Source organism: Mesocricetus auratus, unplaced genomic scaffold, assembly GCF_017639785.1.
Source record: "Mesocricetus auratus isolate SY011 unplaced genomic scaffold, BCM_Maur_2.0 Super-Scaffold_100009, whole genome shotgun sequence".
Classification (NCBI taxonomy): domain Eukaryota; kingdom Metazoa; phylum Chordata; class Mammalia; order Rodentia; family Cricetidae; genus Mesocricetus; species Mesocricetus auratus.
Genome location: NW_024429193.1, coordinates 50,495,580 through 50,505,975, shown reverse-complemented (window position 1 = coordinate 50,505,975; position 10,396 = coordinate 50,495,580). Strand labels below are relative to the sequence as shown.

The window sequence follows — 10,396 nt, the reverse complement described above, 5'->3', positions numbered from 1 at the left end:
GACTCACTGTCCCTGGGATTGTAGGCTGACACTCCCCTGGTCCATGTCTAAAATCCATATATAAGTGAGTACATACCATGTTTGTCTTTTTGTGACTGGGTTACCTCACTTAGGATTGTTTCTTCTAGTGCCATCCATTTGCCTGCAAATTTCAAGATTCCGTTGTGTTTTTCCGCTGAGTAGTGTCCCAAATGTATCACATTTTCTCTATCCACTCTTCAGTTGTGGGGCATCTAGGTTACTTTCAGGATCTAGCTATTACAAATAATGCTGCTATGAACATAGTGGAACAGACATCCTTGTTGTACTAATGGGCATCTTTTGGGTATATGCCTAAGAGTGGAATTGCTGGGTCGTGTGGTAGGCTGATTCCCATTTTCCTGAGGACTCTCCATACTGATTTCCAAAGTGGCTGTACAAGTTTTCACTCCCACTAGCAATGTTCCCCTTTCTCCACATCCTCTCCAGCATAAGCTGTCATTGGTGTTTTTGATTTTTTACATTCTGACAGGAGTAAGATGATATCTCAGGGTTGTTTTGATTTGCATTTCCCTAATGGCTAAGGATGGTGAGCACTTTCTTAAGTTTCTCTCAGCCATTTTAATCTCCTCTATTGTGAATTATCTATTTAGTTCAGTCCCCCACTTTTTAATTGGAGAATAACTTCTTGAGTTCTTTGTAAATTTTGGAGCTAAGCCCTCTGTCAGATGTGGCGTTAGTTAATATCTTTCCCCAATCTGTGGGTTGCCTTTTTGTCTTTCTGACTGTGTCCTTTGCCTTACAGAAGATACTCAGTTTCAGGAGTTCCCATTTATTAATTGTCAGTCTCAGTGTTTGTGCTACTGATGTTATGTTCAGGAAGCAGTCTCCTGTATCAATTCCATCAAGGGTACCTCCCACATTCTCTTCTGAGAATTAAAGTGTTGTTGGATTTATGTTGAAGTCTTTGATCCATTTGGACTTAAGTTTTATGTGTGGCGATAGACATGGATCTATCTGCAGTCTTCTACATGTCAGCCTCCAGTTATGCCAGCACCATTTGTTGAAGATGCTATCTTTTTTCTATTGTATAATTTTAGCTTCTTTGTCAAAACTCAGCTGTTCATAGGTTTGTGAATTAATCTCAGAGTGGTAAATTTGATTCCACTGGTCTACCTGTCTATTTTTGTGCCAATACCAAGCTGTTTTCAGGACTACATCTCTATAGTAGAGCTTGAAGTCACGAATGGTGATGCCTCCAGATGTTACTTTGTTGAGCAGGGTTGTCTTGGCTATCCTGGGTCTTTTGTTTTGCCGTATAAAGTTGAGAATTGTTCTTTCAAGGTCTGTGAAGAATTGTGCTGGGATTTTGATGGGAATTGCATTGAGTCTGTAGATTACTTTTGTCAGAATTGCCATTTTTACTACATTGATCCTACCTATCCAAGAGCATGGGAGATCTTTCCATTTTCTGAGGGCTTCTTCAATTTCTTTCTTTAAAGACTCAAAGTTCTTGTAATACAGGTCTTTCACTTGTTTGGTTAGCGTTACCCCAAGGTATTTTATGTTGTTTGTGGCAATTGTAAAGGGTTATGTTTTTCTGATTTCTTTCTTAGCCCTCTTGTCTTCTGTATATAGTAGGGTTACTGATTTTCTTGAGTTGATCTTGTAGCCTGCCACTTTGCTGAAGGTGTTAATCAGCTGTAAGAGTTCCCTGGTAGAGTTCTTTGGGCCATTTATGTAAACGATCCTATCTTCTGCAAATAGTGAAAATTTTGACTCTTCCTTTACAATTTGTATCCTCTTGATCTCCTTTTGTTGTCTTATTGTTCTAGCTAGAATTTCAAGTACACTATTGAAGAGGTATGGGGAGAGGGGACAGCCTTATCTTGTTCCTGATTTTAGTGGAATCGCCTTGAGTTTCTGTCCATTTAGTTTGATGTTGGCTGTTGGTTTACTGTATATAGCTTTTATCATGTTCTGTTATCCCAGATCTCTCTAAGACCTTTACCATGAAGGGGTGCTGGATTTTGTCAAAGGCTTTTTCTGCATCTAGTGGGATGATTATGTGATTTTTGTTCCTTAGCTTTTTTATATGGTGGATTACATTGATGTATTTTCGTATGTTGAACCAACCCTGCATCCCTGGAATGAAGCCTACTATATCATGTTGGATGAGGTTTCTGATGTGTTCTTGGACCCAATTTGCCAGTATTTTATTGAGTATTTTCGCATCAATATTCATGAGGGATATTGGTCTGAAGTTCTCTTTCTTAGTTGTGTCTTTGTGTGGTTTGGGTATCAATGTTATTGAAGCTTCATAAAAAGAGTTTGGCAAAGACCCTTCTGCTTCTATTGCATGGAATACTTTGAGGAGAATTGGTATAAGCTGTTCTTTGAATTTCTGGTAGAATTCTGCACTGAAGTCATCTGGCCCTGGGCTTTTTTTGGTTGGGAGACTTTTCATGACTGCTTCTATTTGCTAGGTATTATAACTCTATTTACATTGCTTATCTGTTCTTGATTTAATTTTGGCAGGTGATAACTTCCAGGAAATTGTCCATTTCCCTTATATTTTCAACTTTTGTGGAGTACAGGTTTTCAAAGTATGACCTGATGATTTTGGATTTCCTCAATGTCTCTTGTTATGTCCCCCTTTTCCTTTCTGATTTTTCTAATTTGCATGTTAGCGCTCTGCTGTTTGGTAAGTTTGGACAAAGGTTTGTCTATCTTGTTGATTTTCTCAAAGAACCAACCCTTCCTTGCATTGATTCTTTGTATTATTTTCCTAGTTTCTGCTTTATTGATTTCAGCCATCAATTTGATTATTTCCTGGCATCTATTCCTCCTGGGGGAGTTTGCTTCTTTGTGTTCTAGAGCTTTCAGCTGTTGTTAGTTCTCTAGTGTAACTATTCTCCAGTTTTTTCATGTGGGCATTTAGTGCTATGAACTTTCCTCTTAGCACTGCTTTCAAAATGTTCCATAAGTTTGGGTATGTTGTGTCTTCATTTTCATTGAATTCTAGGAAGTCTTTAAGTTCTTTTTTTATTTCTTCTTTGACCCAGGCATGGTGCAATAGCGCATCATTCAATTTCCTAGAGTTTGTAGGGTTCCTGCAGTTTGCGTTGTTGTTGTACTCTAACTTTAAAGTATGGTGGTCTGATAAGATGCATGGAGTTATTCCAACTTTTTTGTACCTGTTGAGGTTTGCTATGTTGTCAATTATGTGGTCAATTTTTAAGTAACTTCCTTGTGGCTCTGAGAAGAAGGTATATTCTTTTGTGTTTGGATGGAGTGTTCTGTAGATGTCTGTCAAACCCAATTGGGTCATAACCTCTACTAGCTCCTTTGTTTCATTGTTAAGTTTCTGTCTTATAGTTGTGTCTAGTGGTGACAGTGGGGTGTTGAAGTCTCCCACTATTAGTGTGTGATATTTTATGTGTGCTTTGAGTTTTAGTAATGTTTCTTTTACAGATGTGGATGGCTTTGTATTTGGGGCATAGATGTTCAGAATTGAGACTTCTTCTTGGATTTTTCCTGTGATGAATATGAAATTACCTCCTTCATCTCTTTTGATTGATTTCAGATTAAAGTCTAGTTTGTTAGATATTAGGATTGCTACCCCTGCTTGTTTCTTGGGGCCATTTGATTGGAAAATCTTTTCCCAACCCTTAACTCTGAGGTAATGTTTGTCTTTGAGGCTGAGGTATGTTTCTTTTATGCAGCAGAAGAATGGGTTCTGTCTTTGAATCCATTCTGTCAGCCTGTACCTTTCTATGGGCAAATTAAGACCATTAATATTGAGGGATATTAATGACCTTTGATTGCTGGTTCTCGTTTGTTTTGTAATGGTTGTTCTTGGTGGAATTGCATGTGGATTTCTGCCCCTTTTCTCTTTTGGGTATTGGTAAAGTGGGCTTATCTATTTCCTATGTTTTTCTGGTTGTAGTTAGCGTCTTTGGACTGGAGTTTTCCTTCCAGAACTTTCTGTAGGCCTGGGTTAGTGGATACATATTGTTTAAATCTGGTTTTGTCATGGAATATCTTGTTTTCTCCATCTATAGTGATTGAAGGCTTTGCTGGGTATAGTAGTCTGGGCTGTAATCCATGGTCTCTTAGTGTTGATAGAATGTCTATCCAGGACCTTCTGGCTTTCAGAATTTCCATGGAAAAGTCAGGTGTAATTCTTATAGGTTTGCCTTTATATGTTATTTGACCTTTTTCCTTAGCTGCTCTACGTATTCTTTCTTTATTTTGTATGCTTGGGGTCTTGATTATTATGTGGAAAGGGGACTTTTTTGTGATCCGCTCTATTTGGTGTTCTGTAAGCTTCTTGTACCTTCATTGGCATGTCTTTCTTTAGGTTGGGAAAGTTTTCTTTTATGATTTTGTTGAATATGTTTTCTGTCCCTTTGAATTGGATTATTTACCTTCTTCTATACCTATTATTCTTCGGTTTCTTCTTTTCATGGTGTCCCATATTTCCTGGATATTTTGTGTTAGGGATTTGTTGGACTTCAGATTTTCTTTGATTGATGAATCTATTTCTCCTAGTGTGTCTTCAATACCTGTGATTCTCTCTTCCATCTCTTGTATTCTGTTGGCTATGCTTCCATCTCTAGTACCTGTCCATTTCCTCAGTTTTTTGAATTCCAGCATTCCTTCAGACTGTGTTTTTTTAATTGTCTCCATGTCAGCTTTCAATCCTTGCATTGTTTAAATTGTTTCTTGTAATTTTTGCTTCGTGTTTTCCTCCCTTTCTTCGAGTTTTTGGAATTTTTGGTTTGTTTTATTCTTCAATTTCCTTAAGGGATTTTCTCACATCCTCTTTGAGGGCCTCTATCATTTTCTTGAAGGTGTTTTTAAGGTCATTCCCTTCTGCTTTGTCCGCATTGGGGTGTTCAGGTCTTACTGATGTAGAATCTCTAGACTCTGGTGGTGTCATATTTGTTTTTCTGTTGCTGGGTATATTCTTATATTGCCTTTTCCCCATCACTTCTTCCAGTGGGTGTAGAAAGAGTCTCTTCTTCTCCTGGTGGGTAGGCAACCAGGGTTCCCTTTTGGTGGGTACAAGCAAATCCAATACTCTCTGGCCTCTGCTCTCTGCCCTCTGCCCTGTGTTTGGGTGGGAGTGGAGCAGCTCTCTCTGCAGGCTCCTGGTCACTTGGTAGTCCTTCCGGGGGGAGTCGACCTGGCTGCAGTCCCCAAGCCAGGGGCTCCGAGAGAGGGCAAGTGGGAGGAAATCAGATCTAAGATGGGGACCCGGTGCTCACCTCTGGCCTCTGCCCTGAGTGTGGGCAGAAGTGGCCTATTTTTTCAACTCTTAAAAAAAACCATTTGTTATTCTTTATTTCCCCAACCTTTTAAAAATCATTCTTAATCCACAGGCTGTTGTAGGTACAGAAAGTGGAGCCTGGGCTACTAACCGTAGTCCAGAGTTAAAGATTTTTTTGCCCACTTCGTCTTCAACATGCAGAGTGTGAAACACGTTACCTGAAAAGGCCACAGTAGTATTACTAGTCTATTTCATTTATTTGTACCCGTTCACTCCATTCAAGTGCTAACATGGCAGCTATCCATATCTCGGGACTGTGCAAAATCCTTCCTTGGGGCACTGGAGGAAATGCACGGCTCTTCTCTCAAACTCCCAGTCTGCACAGTATCTCAAAACAGTAATTTCTCCAGAGTGTCAGAAAAGATCTGTAAGTGTCAAGCACCAGGCTGTCTGTGAGACAGTTGTAGCCAGTGTTTCGCCTGACTCAAACAAATCACCACAAACTAGGTGGCTTAGAATAGAAACGTAGTTTTCCACCACCACAGAAGTCTGAAATAACAACAGCAACAGTGTCGATTCCTCCTGGAGGCTCTGATGGGGAACTGTTCTATAACCCACTTCCGGGCTCTGAGGTTCAGGGAATTTTAAGACATGTCCGCCTTTGCCTCTGTCATCCCATGATCTCCACTGTGTCTGTGTTTCCCCCTTCTTTTCTCTTACAAGGACTTTTCAATGGAGTTAGGGCCACCCTAATGCAGGATGATGTCATTCAGAGGTCCATACATTCACCTGAAAATGCCCTTCTTCCAAATGAGGCCTTAAGTACAGGCTGCAGACAGACCATGCTGCAGAGTGCACTCACTATTAAACCATGATAATACTGTTAGAGGACTCCTGGATCATCCAGATGATGCTCAGGAGGAAGTAATCCAAGCTGACTCTAAAAGGTGAAGGATGGTGTTGGTCAGACAGTCATGAGGGAGAAAAGGGAAACCAGATTCAGGTTGTAGCCAGACCAGAGTAATGAAGCAACACCAAGTGGAACCATCTCCAAACTGCAAGCATTTAGGCTTGGCTGGAGAACAGGGTGTGGAGTGAGGCAGGAGTGATCAGGAAGCCAGAGTAGTCCACAGGAACTTTATCCTCAAGTGCTGTGTGCTCTGACAGAGAAGGTCCATCTTCTTCCATGGCTAACCACTTGAGCTGGCTCCCACCTCGGATCACTTGTCATGAAACCCAAACCAGACGGAATTAGATGACCTGCAGGCACCCTTCTCTTAACCACAATAGATATCCCTACCCAGGTCTCACAATTCTAAACTGAAACCCACAGTAGCTTTCCACCACTAGTGAGATCAGTCTTCGGCTTCCTCTAGGAAGTACCCTACTGAGCACAGTCAAGGGCTCGTCCTGCTTCTGAAACACCCTGTGCTTCTTGTTGCTGCCCTTTCACTCCTGAAACTGAGAAAATGTGCTTTTCCTTCTATGACTATATTCACCCAGATTCAATCAAAACAGAAGTTGTTAATGACACAATTACTGGTCATTTTATATACAACAGTTTAAAAGAAGTTACACTTATGTACATAGACAAAGTAAGAAAAATATAACTGAAAAAGACATAGCTATCCTCTAAGAGAAAGAAAAACCATGTAATGTGTATACACATTCCACAGAAATACAGGGAAAACTTCCAGTAACCTCAGTAAACAAGCCACACTTAGAAAAAGGAAATCTGATTTTTATTTTATCAACAGCCATTCTTTAACATGAGCATGTATACGTAATATTCTATGCACACATCACATGTTTTAACATAAATTAATAAAGGTTAAATGTCCCGACCCACAGGACGTCAACCTGGAGCAAGAGACCTAAGGACCGGGGATGGGGACAAGAGACACAAAAGAAGGGGCACAAGACAAGTATCTGATCAAGTGGCAATTTTTATTTTTCTCAGGGCAGTTAATATACTTGGTAGAGCAGGAGAATTGGAGGGGGTGAGGGGGTGAGGGAGTGAGGGGGTGAGAAGGTTGCTTAGGGCACCAAGTGTGCACATAGCAGGGTATTGTTTAAGCACACAGAGCAGGATATTGGCAAGGTAAAAAGTTCAGGAGGGAGAGGAATGGGTAGGCTAACAGCCGTTGTCTAGGTGATGGTTAGGGCTGGCTGAGTTTGGACAAGCTTTCTGGGTCATGGTGTTCCTATGTTCTACCTATGTTGTTTCTCTTCTGAGAACCCCCCAGAAGGCTCCTTTGTTAAGGCTAAAGGCCAATTACATAAATCTTTAGACTTTTAGAAAGTACAGGTTTGGCTCCAAAAGATCAAGGTACCTGAGGCACTCCCAACAGGTTAAACACACAACATACATCCTTACAAAAAAAAGTCAAAATGCAAACTTAAAACTTTAAACAAAAGTCTTACTAATTTAACAAAGGTTTGTGTTGGGTACCATTTGTACAACACAGTTAATTTAAACATTTCATTTTGGCTGGACATGAAAAAGCAGCAGTAGAAAATAAATTCATGAAGGTTTTAAATAGCAAAATAGGCAGTATTGCCATGCAGGAGAAGCAATATTAAGTACTAGTTTTCAAAAAAAAATCCACATTTAAAAATATTTAGTTCAAGTCACAGAACTTTTCTCAGAAGAGACATCAATGCAATGCATAATTAGCTGCCTTAGATGGCCTGTTGCGAAAGGACAAAATCCCTTTCAAAGTATAACTTTCCTGATTTTGGCACAGAAAAAAAGTCTTGAGAACAAGAACATGATTAAAAGAGTGCGAAGGGACAGAGGAAAGAAACCAAAGCAGGCCTAAGGACGATTAATGGCAACCACTAAGGACTGTGCATTCCCAGTCACTGGAGAACTCTGTGCTGCACCCACAGTAGGGCCTGCTCCGTAGCCCTCACTGCAGCATGGATCTAATTTGCTTGGAGGTAGTCTCATCATTCAAATGTTTAGTTGTGTATCTGAGAGCATTGAGAAGACCTTCTACACTGTTAGGAGGTTGATCCTTAAGAACTTTGATACAACCTTTCATATCAATCTTGGAAGTTTTGGCAAATGTTCCCACGGGATGGACGTGGTCATAGAATATTATGACACCCACAATTACCCTTAAGCAGAACGACACTGTCTCTTATATTTTTAGTCGTGAGCCTAGCCTTTAATGGCTGAGCCATTTCTCCAGCCCGATACTGTCTCTTCATTGGTAAATCTGCTCCTGTATTCTGGTGTCTCCAGCATGACTGCATACACTTGCCATGGTGCTTAAACAGTCTGTGGTATTTTCTATTGGCAAATTCTTATTCTCTGATACAAATTTTGTTGTTGCATCACTTAAGGTTTTCAGCATGGGGGAGGCCTCAGCATAAAACAAAGACATTCTATTTACCACTTCATTATCTACTTCATTTTCTCCTTCTGCTGGCACATTATTAATTCTCATCTGACTCAGCGTCCTTATGTAGTAGCTGAAGTCATTCTGTATGGCAGGATTTGTCGTCTTGAGTTCATCAAAGCGGAGTGTGAAGTGAAGAATCCCTGCAAACTGCTTAGTAAGAGCCTGCTCTTGCTCTAGATGCTGCGTGGGGGAATACAGTGTAGTAGTCAAGACTCCCAGAAGGCCTCTTAATGCTGCCTCTAGCCTCAGAGAAAGTTCATAAAATTTCTTTAATTTGCCTACTATGCACCCCACGCCTTCTCTTGCAGCTTCTCATCTGCTGGATGCTGGATTGCTTCTTGTATTTTGTGGCCGGCTCCTCTGTATGATTGCAAATTCTCCCAGATGCCTTCTGTGTCTTTTAATACTACATTCACCTGATTATATATTTCCTTCTCAGACTCTGTAGGCTGGGCATCTTTTAATATATTGCCCAAGTTACTAAGCTCCGAGTAGCCTTAATGAAGAGATCCATGTTTAAGATACTTTACATATGCACATGGAGTGAATGAAACCTAGTCCACTTTTCTCAACTGTGATAAACAATTTTTCCTCAAAGAACCTTTTTATTAGCAGATCTTGAGGTAGTTTTTTCTTTTTGTTTTTTTCATAAGTATTTTATTATCTATCGTTGGCCTTAAATAATGACATAATAGCCAATTAAGGGATGAAATCTCTTGTAAAATTCAAATGGACACTTTATTACTATAATTTACTTTATACAATCTGATTCAGTTCTAGAAGGTACCAGAAGTTTTGCTCAAACAATTCACAGCTCAGTCATGCAAAGCAGTGAAAAAGATGGCCCAGTGGAAACATTCATTAGTGCAAGACAAACACAGTCTAAAGAGAAATAGATATAAAACCATCTTCCCACTTTCAAAATCAAAGAAAATATTTGGCCCCTGCTCAAGGTTTGTGCATGTCAAAACTTTAAGAAGATTCCCCATGCTAAGGTACTTTCAAAGTCCAAGAAAAAAATGTGCTGTATTATGCTCTATGTCCCTGGTTAGCACCTTAATGAGATTACCCATGCCAGCAAACCTTCAGCCAGTACGGTGATTCTGTCCTTGTCCTTCTATCAATGTGGTCGCCTTGAAGGGATTACTCAAACTCCAGGTCTCTGTTTCCCATCCTGGCGACCCGGTGGGCGGGCTGGCGAGCTCGGCAGGAGCCTGCAATGCACACATGCTGCTTCCAGGTCAGCATCTCCCATCCTGCCGCCACAGGTTCGCTAGCTGGCTGCATGGCAGCAGCAGCAGCAGCAGCAGCACCCTGACATGGCTCTGCTGGGTCATCTTTGTGGATCCCTGGATATTTCACTAGTGCTAGATTTTTTTAAATTTATACTGGCTCCCCCTGGTAAGGTATCTCTTTTCTTGCTCTCATTCTCTATCCTTCCCCCGACTCAATCTTCCTGATCCTTCATGTTTTCTTCCTCCCTCATCTTGTCCCCAACTCTTTCTTCTACTTCCCACCCCCTTCTCCATGCTTCTAATTTGCTCAGGATACCTTCTCTGGGCACTATGTATGTGGCTCTTATGGTCCTCCTCATTTCCTAGCTTCTCTGGGATTGTGGACTGTAGACTGTTAATTCATTGCTCTAAGTCCAATATTCACTTATCAGTGAGTATGTACCATACTTGTCTTTCTGTGTTTGGGTTACCTCACACAGAATGATTTCTTCTAGTTC

The 10,396-nt window shown here is 40.6% G+C and overlaps 1 pseudogene; it reads right to left on the bottom strand.

The window, feature by feature from the left end:
* Window positions 1-8,166: 8,166 nt before the first annotated feature.
* LOC101843147 lies at window positions 8,167-9,803 on the bottom strand (annotated as a pseudogene).
* Between the last annotated feature and the right edge of the window lie 593 nt (window positions 9,804-10,396).